This window comes from Ochotona curzoniae, unplaced genomic scaffold, assembly GCF_017591425.1.
Source record: "Ochotona curzoniae isolate NIBS_2020 unplaced genomic scaffold, NIBS_Ocur_1.0 contig_4838, whole genome shotgun sequence".
Taxonomy (NCBI): domain Eukaryota; kingdom Metazoa; phylum Chordata; class Mammalia; order Lagomorpha; family Ochotonidae; genus Ochotona; species Ochotona curzoniae.
The window spans coordinates 2,636,259-2,646,924 of record NW_024466399.1 but is presented as its reverse complement, the minus strand read 5'-3'; the positions used below and the strand labels follow the sequence as shown (position 1 = coordinate 2,646,924).

The 10,666-nt window shown below is 41.4% G+C and overlaps 1 pseudogene; it reads right to left on the bottom strand.

Annotated features, from left to right (window-relative positions):
- Positions 1 to 2,854: 2,854 nt before the first annotated feature.
- Positions 2,855 to 2,953, bottom strand: LOC121161762 (annotated as a pseudogene).
- Between the last annotated feature and the right edge of the window lie 7,713 nt (positions 2,954 to 10,666).

The following is a 10,666-nucleotide window of genomic DNA, read 5'->3' as shown; positions in this document are numbered from 1 at the left end:
GTTGGTTCTAATACTGGTGGCCCTGCTTCCCATCCAGTTTGCTGCTTGTGGCTGGGAAAGCATTCCAGGATGGCCCAAAGCTTTGGGATCCTGCATCTGCGTGGGAGACCCAGAAGAGCTTACGGCTCCTGGCTTCGGATTGGCTCAGCTCCAGCTGTTGCGGCCGCTTGAGGAGTGAACCATCGGACGCAAGATCTTCCCCTCTGTCTCTCTTCCTCTCTGTATATCCGTCTTTCCAATAAAAATAATCCCTTAAAAAAATAGTGTATCTTACAAGCTCCAAACTGTTTGAATAAAACAGAAGTACATTTTTTTTTAAAGAAAGTAACTTGTGGAACTAGCTCTACTTCTGAAATTGCTGAAAGGTTTAATTGTTTGTTTAAAAAAATGATAATTTTAAATTTGATCGTCAGTATAAGTTTAACAGCTTTTTAGACTGAATACCTGAAATGTTTGCTGTGTTGGATTCACGGAGAGCAACTCAGCTGTTGCTTCTTCAGTCTGAGTTCAGTTGTACATTCTAAAAATGGCTAATAACATGTGTTCAAACAACTGTAAGTTCATATTAAGTATGTTTGTATTTATTTCTTCTTTCTAGATTGTTCTCATCTTGTGTATTAGCCCGATAAATGAAAATGAAAACCCTAGAAATTTCTATCTGCCTTGGGTTTGTTCAATATAGTTAATTCTGTCCTTTTGTATTAAAATAATGACTAATGGGGCTGATACAATGGCTCAACTAACCTCCAACTCTGGCATCCCATATGGGTGTCAATTCATGTCCCGGATGCACCATTTCTAATCCAGCATCCTACTTGTGGCCGGAAAAGCAGAGGAGTATATCCCAAACTCTTTGGACCCTACACCCTCATGGGAGACCAGGCACAGGCTCCTGGCCTAGAATTGGCTGAGCTTCAGCTATTAACTACATTTAGGTATTGAAGCAGAGGATGGAAGATCTTTCTCGATCTCTCCTTCTCTCTGTCAATCTGCCTTTTCAATACAAAAATAACTAAATCTTACATAAAAATAATGACTAGATGTTCGTGGTTGCTTGGCCTTCATAAATAATCTTACAAAAATACTCAGAAAAGTCCAGAAGGAGGCGTGGCTAAAACCATGCACCAACTAGTTTGTCAGGAATTTGACTAAAGTCAAAGTGTCCCTATGTTTCCAGTGACAACTCCCAAAAGATTTTGAGGAACCCCAAGTATATGAGGCATAGCAACGCCTATTTTAGCTCATACTAGTATTTCATAGATACAGAGCCTTGACCAATAAAGTGCTCCTTCCTTGCCTTCATTCACACAATCTCACAGATCCTTATCCTGATCGCCAATAAAGCATTTTGCTGTGAAATAATTGATCTGGTCACATCTCTTATGTTCTTCAAACATTTCAATCTCTTATTCCCTTTCATTGGCAAGCTCATTTGCAAACCACTGTTCTAAGTGAAACAAAGTGTGATAATAGAAATAGATGATCTATCATTGGTAGACTGAACATTGAAGTCATTCATAGGAAAGGTGAGGAGCTTAAAAATACTCCATTGTTCATGAATATGATATTCTGGCATATTTAAATGTTGCCACTGATTCGACAAGGGGATTGGATAGCTGCTTGTGCCGGGGGGTAGCTAAGCTTAGGGCGTCTCTTTATTATTCGTTCTGTCATGTGATACAATGCCTTTCATGAGTTTTGAATCACACTTACCAAATAGCCAATAAACATCTTCCCACTTCTTTCTTGTCCTATTACTGGAATTCTGCATGTTAGGTTTTCCCCATGTCTAAAATTATTCAATTCTTTCCTATGCTACTAATATTTCTATCTTTTTTTGCAGAGTCTATGTCCTAAAATCTGAACAATTTTTCTTTTGTAATTTGAAGGACATTATTTTCTCTTCAGCTGTGTTCAAGATTCTAGGAAACTCAACACAAGTACTTCTAATAGGTATGTTCACTTATTTTGAAAGTCAGAGGGCCCAGCGCCGTGGTCTAGCAGCTAAGGTCTTCACCTTGAACACGCCGGGATCCCATATGGGCACTAGTTCTGGTCCCAGCAGCCCTGCTTCCCCTCCAGCTCCCTGCTTGCGGCCTGGGAAGGTCGTCAGGGACGGCCTAAAGCCTTGGGAGCCTGCACCCGTATGGGAGACCTGTAGGAGGTTCCTGGCTCCTGGCTTTGGATCTGCACAGTACCAGCCATTGCGGTTGCTTGGAAGTGAATTATCGAACAGAGGATATTTCTCTCTCTCCTCTCTCTCCTCTCTCTCTCTCTCCATATATATATATAAAACTTATATATATATAAAATATATATATATAAAACTTTGCAATAAAAATAATCTTTTTAAAGATTTATTGTTATTATTATTTTGTTATTGGAAAGGTGGATATACAGAGAGGAGAGACAGAGAGGAAGATCTTCCGTCCGATGATTCACTCCCCAAGTGAGTGCAATGGCCAATGCTATGCCGATCCCAAGCCAGGAGCCTCTTCCGGGTCTCCCACGCGGGTGCAGGGTCCCAAAGCTTTGGGCCGTCCTCGACTGCTTTCCCAGGCCACAGGCAGGGAGCTGGAAGGGAAGCAGGGCTGCCAGGATAGAACCGGCGCCCATATGGGATCCTGGAGCGTGCAAGGTGAGGACCTTAACCACTTGCGCCACCGTGCCGGGCCCAAAATAAATATTTTTTAAAAAAGAGTTACAAAAACAGGAAAAGACACAGAGAATCTTATAGAATTTTTACATACCTTTCTTTATTATTGTATTATTTTATGATACAGTTCCATAGTCTTTGGCATTTTCTCCTCTCCCTTCCCCAAATCTCTATCTGCCCGCTGATTTCCCCTATATTAAAAAATACAAACACATGTCATCCTTGCACAGGGGCCATTCTAATCTTCTCTGTATCATTTCAATTTTAAAATATGTGCTCCTGATCTGTGCAGAGCACAGAGCATCCTATATCTTCTGGTTGACTTTGAGATGTCTGCAATGGCCAGTGCTGGGTCAGGTTGAATACAGGATCTAACGGTTTATTGGAGTCTCCAATGTGGATTGCAGGGGCTCATGAACTCAGTCCATTTCTGCTGTCTTTTGCAGACCATTATAATAGTGCTAGATTAGAAGCAGAACAACCTGGGAACAGATCGGCTTGCGTATCGGATACTGACATCGCAAGGCGCAGCTTTACCTGCATACTGCATCACTGATTCCGTTTATTTTATACTTATTTTATCAATTTGTATTGTGCTTACCTGAAAGAGTTATGTAAAGAGAACAAGAGGCAGCTATCTGCTTCTATCTGCTTGTCTACAACCTAAACAGCCTCAATGGCCCAAGCTGGGCTAGGCTGCAGCCAGGCAGCAGGGTCTTCACCTGAGTCTCCCACGTGTTTGCAGGGCTCAAGCACTTGGAGGATGCTCCTCTCTTTGTCTGGTGCATTGGCAGGGAGCTGGATCAGAAGTGGAGCAGCTGAGACTTGAACCCGCCACCACACGGGATGTCTGCACTGCAATCAGCTGCATTTCCCTCTCTGCCACTGTGTTGGCTTCCGTTCTTCACTTGCAGACTTTCCACGCCCCCACCCTAATCTCTCTGCAAAAGAAAAAAAAAATTGCTCTCTTGTGAAAATTTTTATATTGTCATTTACATTGCAGAACATATGGTAATGCCTATTTTTGAAAATCAAGAATTTATTTGAAAGGCAGAGAGAATGAGAGATTTTTCCGCTTGCTGGTTCTCACCGCAAATGGCCACAATGCCTGAGACTGCGTCACACTGAATTCAGGAGTCTTGAACTCCATCCAGGTTTCCCACATGTGTAGCATGGCACAAGCATGGAAGGCATCCTTTGCTGCTGTTCCAGGCACATTATCAAGGAGTTGGGTCAGATGTGGAGCAGTCAGGACTCAAACGTACACTCATAGTGGATTCTGACGTCACAGGCTGCCTCTTAGTCCACTTTGCAGCAACACTGGCCCTGATTTTTAAATTTAGTTTATTTGTGTCATTTTTTTGTTTATTTGAAAGGCAGGGCAAAGGAAGGAGAGAGCAAGTAAGCACAGTCCCAACTGCTGGTTTGTCCACATGGCTGCTAACACTGGGCTGGGGCCAATGCTGACCGCTGGGCACATAATCTAGCCACCCCATATGTCACTTGAATTATTACATCTCTGTTCCATGCACCACATTAAAAGGGAGTTCAAGGCAGGAGCTGAAGCTGGGAAATCCAAGTACTGCAATGTGGGAATGTGGTTGTCTTAATCCCTAAGCCTGTTCCACGTCATGCTTATTTTGATGTTCATACATGACAAGGCCAATTCTTGCTTTTGTGACTAAGATTGTTTTTACTCCTCTTGATCCATGTCTCTTAGGACAATTTTTGACCAAATACTGAGTTCTTTGTATGAAAGCTTTCTAGGGTAAAGAAAAAAAAATCCCCACAGTTAATTGTATTTCTTCTTAAATTTTAAAGTAAAAATGAATGTACTATATTCATACCAAATACACATTAAGGAACTGCACAAAGCAATGCTCCGGGCCTGACTGTTCTGTATTCTCTCCAGCTCCCCGCTAATGTGCTTGGGATTGCAGCAGCTCCTGTCCTGCCTGTTGGGGACTCAGCATTCTGCCTTCCTCCTGTCCAAGACTGGGCTCTGTGTGGTCATTTGGAGCATAAACCATTTGGAGCTGAAATATCCCTCCTTCTAAGTCTGGTGTGTGTGTGTGTGTGTGTGTGTGTGTGTGTGTGTGTATTAAACAAAACTGCCTTTCCAAAGTTTTTCATAAGGCAGTCATCACACACAATAGCATGCCATACCGGTGTACCGGTTTGAGAAGTAATGGCGGCTCAAGTGCTTGGTCCCTGCCACCACCAATGAGACCCAAAGCAGTTGCAAAATCTTGGTTTGGACTGGCCCAGGACTTGGTGTGGAGACTACACAGATACTAAATCTGTGCATGAAGGATCTGTTGGTCTCCCTCTTGGTCTCCATCCATCTTACAAATTAAAAAAAAAAAATGGCTTTTTAAAAAAAAACCTTCACAAGAGACAATTTCTATTTCCAAGACTATCAATGCATGCTTTACCCTGCAAACTGCCATCAATCATATCGAGAAAATTATTGTTATTATGTTAGTTTTGGCTTTTTTATTTCCTATGGATTTTGCTTCTCTTTTCCTTGTTGATTAGTTATTTTCTTTCAGTCTTTTTCTCTGCATTTTCTAACATATACACATGGATATGTGCCTGTGAACAAATATGTCATAAACACTGCTTTGAAATCTTTATTTGAAACACCAGCTTAACTGTTTTCTCCCCTTAAGTTTTGATGACAGCTGTTTCTTTTCATTGCCATATTTTTTTAAGATTTAATAATTTTTATTGGAAAGGAAGATTTTACAGAAAGAAGGAGAGACAAAAATCTCCCATTCTCTGGTTCACTCCCCCAGTGGCCTCAGTGGCTGCAGTTCAGTTTATCTGAAGCCAGGACTCAGGAGCTTCTTCTGGGTCTCCCAAGTGGGTTCAGGGTCTCAAGGCTTTGGACAGTCCTTGACTGCTTTCCCAGGCCACAAGCAGGGAGGTGGATGGGAAGTGGAGCAGTTAGGACATGAACTAATGCCCATGTGGGATGCCAGCTCTTGTAGGAGGAGGATTAGACAGTTGAGCCGTGGTGCTGATTCTGCTTTCATGTCAGATCACTGATCACGCCAATAACATCCTGTAGCAACTTTGTAATCTGATGTCTTCTTCGGAGGATCGCTTTAGTTCTTAGCATTCTTGACTCAATTTTTTTCTCTTTTTCTTCTTCTTAGGAGGCAGCAATTTTTCTTTATTTCAAAAACTCCCTTCCTTCCTTCCTTCCTTCCTTCCTCCCTCCCTCCCTCCCTCCCTCCATCCCTCCCTCCTTCCTTCCTTCCTTCCTTCCTTCCTTCCTTCCTTCCTTCCTTCCTTCCTTCCTTCCCTCTTTCTTTCTTTCCTTTTTATTGGAAAGGTAGATATACAGAGAGAAAGAGAGACAGAGAGGATGATCTTCCATCTGCTGCTTCATGTGCCAGTCTGTGTCCAGGCTATTCCATTTCCCATCCACTTCTGTTGGGTGTGGCCTGGGAAAACCATAGTGGACAGCCCAAAGCCTTGGAACCCTGAACTCTTGTGGGAAAACCAGAAGAAGCTCTTGACTCCTGGCTTCGATCAGCCCAGCTCTAGACCTTGAGGCCACTTGGGGAGTGAACAAGTGGATGGAAGATCTTTCTTACTGTGTTTCCTTCTCTCTGTAAATCTATATCTCCAACAAAAATAAATAAGCCTTAGAAAATGGAGGAGGAGGAGAAGAAAAGGAAGAGGAGGAGGAAGAAGATTCAGAGAGTGAGAGATCTTCTACCCATTGGTCCATACCAATGTAGGCAACAGGTGGAGCTGAGCCTATCTGAAGGCAGGAGCTAGGAACTTCTCCAAGTCTCCCACGCAGCTCCAGGGGTTCGAGGACTTGAGCCATCCTCCGCTTCTTTACATGGCCATTAGCAGGAAGCTGGATCAGAAAGGAGACGGCCAGGACAATGAGCTCTTGTGCATGTGGGATGCTGGCACTGTAGGCCAGCTTGCCCCAGGATTTTTCTTAACATCATTTTTGTTTACATATTTAGATTCTCTGATGAATATAGGTACATTTAAATCTTCTTCTGTCAGTTAAGATCAATGTATTTTAAGGAATTTGTTCATTGGTATTATTTGCATATTTAAAATGTGTTTCTCACAGTATCATGCATGTATAACTTGTGTTTTGATAACAGTCTGACAATCACAACACTCGAATCACAGTTGCTAGTATTTATATCTGTTTATCAATGTGCTATAGTTAGATCTTTTCTATTAGACTTGGTATTTGCTCTTTTTTTTTTTCCCCCAAATTTTCCTTTTTCTTTGGGTATATTTAGCATTCCACCTTGTTAACTTCTTAGGACATTTTTCATAATTTTTTAAACAATGCTTGTGAAACTTATTTTTAATTTTAAAGGTGGAGCAACAGGGAGAGTCGGAACCTAAGAGAGACAAATTTGAATCTGTTGGGGGGCACTTCCCAAACTGCTGTGGCAGCTGAGGCTCGGGTGAGCTAATAGCAGGAGCCCAGAGCTCAGTCTGTGTCTCCCTTGTGGATGGCAGGAACCCCAGAACTTGAGCTAGCACCTGCTCTTCCCCAGGATGCTCACTTGTACAAAGGCAGAATCAGAAGTAGAGGCACGCTGTGCACTCAAGAACTTGGCTACAGAGTGCAGGTGCCAAGCACTTAACTGTTGTACCACCCACCCTGCTGCCTTAGAACTTCATATTTTTTTTTCCAGAAATTGCTCCTTTAAATTTTACCTTCACATAATGCTATGCTAAATTATATCTTATTAGTTTCTACATTAAGTATGAAAACTATATTATGTTATTTTCCTTTCTTTAGCAATACCAAACATTTTTAATAAAAAACTGAAATTTGTACTATGATCGAAATGTAACATTTAATCTGATCTAAACTTAAAGAAAAAAATTTTTGTATTTTTAAAGGCGTATTACCTTTTTTTAAATGTCATTATTTAACATGAATCTGAATCATGGTTCCAGTCGCATGGATTACTAAAAATAGATTTTTTTTCCCTGCTGGTTGGAAAGAACAGACCGTGAGGGTCAGTGAGTCGCCAGCCTTTTGCTTACCTGTTAGGATAAGCTGGAAGAACTGTCTTTTACAATGTGTTCAAACATCTGGCTGCCATGGTTAAATAGTTTAGGGAAGAACATCTGGGTCTCATTTCGAACACTGACAATATCATGATAGATACTGAAAATTTGAGAAAGACTGATAATATTTTTATTATGAACTTACACTCTCAGGCTCAAAACAAACAAAAAACAATCACATATTAAGCTGAACATTCCAATGTTTTATTTCAGCAGTATCTGTTATATGTAGGGCAGAGTTACGCTGATTTTTTTTTTTTTTTGGTAGAATATGCAATTGCTGCAGAAGGATCAACTATCGCCTTTTATTATCTGTTTTTCAAATTGTTATCAGCCATATTAAAAATAAAAGCAAAATGCATTCAAATGATACGATTATGAGCTTTACTTTTTGGAGCAGCTTTTATTTAGCATGCCTAAGTAACATTTTTTGTGCTACAATCCTATCCATGGGAATACATGTGCACTTGTTTTCCAATTAGATTGCGACTAACAGGCTTTCTTCTCTCTGTAAAACAGATGAAAGGGCTCTGCTAAGAGCTATGAGGTTAATCCAGCTGCTTAAAATGTGTGTTGCATTTGACCATTTGCCAAAAAAATATTTTTTTTTTGTGGATACATGAGCCAGCTGGCGTGAAGCTGGCAGCTGGGACGGAGCTGAAGAAGGCTGAGGCTACAGACTGAAGCCGAAGACATTGTTGTAACTACTGCCACCGTCAATGGAAGGCGTACATCGGCCGTCGTGGAAGTCTGAGGAGCAATGATGCTACCTTCAGACCTTCAGAAAATCTCCTCTAAGCATACCTGATTAGCATTCGTTGAACACCTAAACATATTCTTTAACTTCAACAAAAGGATAAAAAAAGTTCCTGAGAAAGGTTTTTGGTTTTAGTTTTCTTTTTCCTCCTTCCTTCCTTCTTCCTCCCATCTTCCTTCCTTTGTTGCTTTCTCTGTTTTAAAAAATCAGGACCTTGGCATTGTAATGATGCCATGCTTCTCATTTAAAAAAAAAAGAGAAAAAAATGAACTAAAAGTCAATAACACAATAAAGATGTCTGTCAGATACTAATTTCACTATATTATTCCAAAGGAACAGATCGGACATCATTAGAAACACTGACTTTTCATGGCCCGTCTCACTGCATTTAGTAAATGAGGACGCATCAAGAAATTCTCAAGTGACCTGGGTATCTTGGCTCGCTGGCCCGTGTACGTGTGTGCGCATGTGGGAGAGAGCCTCGCAGGTGTCCACGTGAGGCCTGCATCCCCATGACTGCCGTGTCCCACTTCCCACTTTGATTTTTATCCCCACCTGGTGCTTGCCACACCAACATGTCTGCCTGGCCATTTGAGTTATCTGAGAAGCTGTCAGAGGGTTGAGAAGACTTGGGAAGATTTCAAAAACCTGGCTGAGCCTGCCTTCTCAAGAATAATACCGCATGACACTTTCTCTACTCCAAACATCACATGCTTGGTTCTTTGATTTTTTTTTTTTTTAAATGAGTGCAACAAGAAACCTGGGAAGAGTTAGAATCCATTGAAAACATAAAAAACACACACTGCTTTGCTGTCCCTGAACTGTGGGTGCTTCTATTAATTTTCAAACTATGAGGTGAGAGATGGAGGCTGATTTCACTATCAACAGTATAAAATAGAAGTCTTGATAAATGTTTATGTTATCTGGTTGTCTTCTTACACAAATGTTTTGATTTATCTACTCATGCTGGGTTTTATCTACGTCATTTAAAAATGTATTGAAGTTACATGGTTTAGGAACCAAAAAAATGTAAGCTGCGAAGGAAAAGCCACTTCCGAGCCCTGGTTGTTGTTTGCCCACAAGTTCTCAATTCTCCCACCCCTCCATCTACACATTGGTTTCTGTTATTTGGATGTTGCAACTTCACATTTAGCAGATAAAAATATGAAGGCAAATGCAGCATTTTAGGCATAGGCATATTCTAGGTGATGCATTTGACAAGCGTGGACTGAAAAAAATAAAAACATTATTCCTTAGCTGATGAGTTTAACCAAGTGTTTTGAATTTTGCCTGACAACCCAAATCCTTCCTGAAATTTTTATCACATGCAGGAAATCTGTGTACCTCCAGGTCTTCCACCCCTGTTTCTTCACATCAATGGCAGGTCACAATTTTGTGCTGGCTTACCTGTTCTTGCTTTAACTAGCAATTTTTTGGTGAGCATGCTACATCATAACTGAAAGATATTCTCTTCTGCTTACTGGAATTTACTTAACCAAATCCTCTTGGGATACTTGCAGAATAATTTCTCCTACTCTGTCTTCATTAAAAATGATGTACTGAGTAATCTCAAACACAATAAATGTTTGCAAACATGTCTAATACAGTCCCAGAAGTGGCATTATTGGGCCAAAGGGGATATGGAAATGTTATCAATAGTTTTCATAAAGGTCAAGACAATTTGAAATCCCAGCAGCAGTGCCTGACAGCACTTGTTGCTGTCACAGCCTCCCCAGGCCTGTATCTTACCAAATTTTAAATTTTGTTATCTGTCTCAATGATGGGAGATTGTGTTTTTGTAAGATTTATTATTATTTTTTTTATTGGAAAGGTGGATATACAGAGAGGAGAGACAGAGAGGAAGATCTTCCATCCGATGATGCACTCCCCAAGTGAGTGCAACGGCCGACGCTATGCTGATCCGAAGCCAGGAGCCTCTTCCGGGTCTCCCACGTGGGTGCAGGGTCCCAAAACTCTGGGCTGTCCTCTGCTGCTTTCCCAGGCCACAGGCAGGGAGCTGGAAGGGAAGCGGGGCAGTATGGGATCCCAGGCGTGCAAGGCGAGGACTTAACGACTGCGCCACCGCACCGGGCCCGGAGATTGTGTTTTGCTGGAGTTTCATGTTGCACCTCCATTTCTGGGTAAAGTTAGGAATTATTATCAAATGATTATAAGCCACTTTT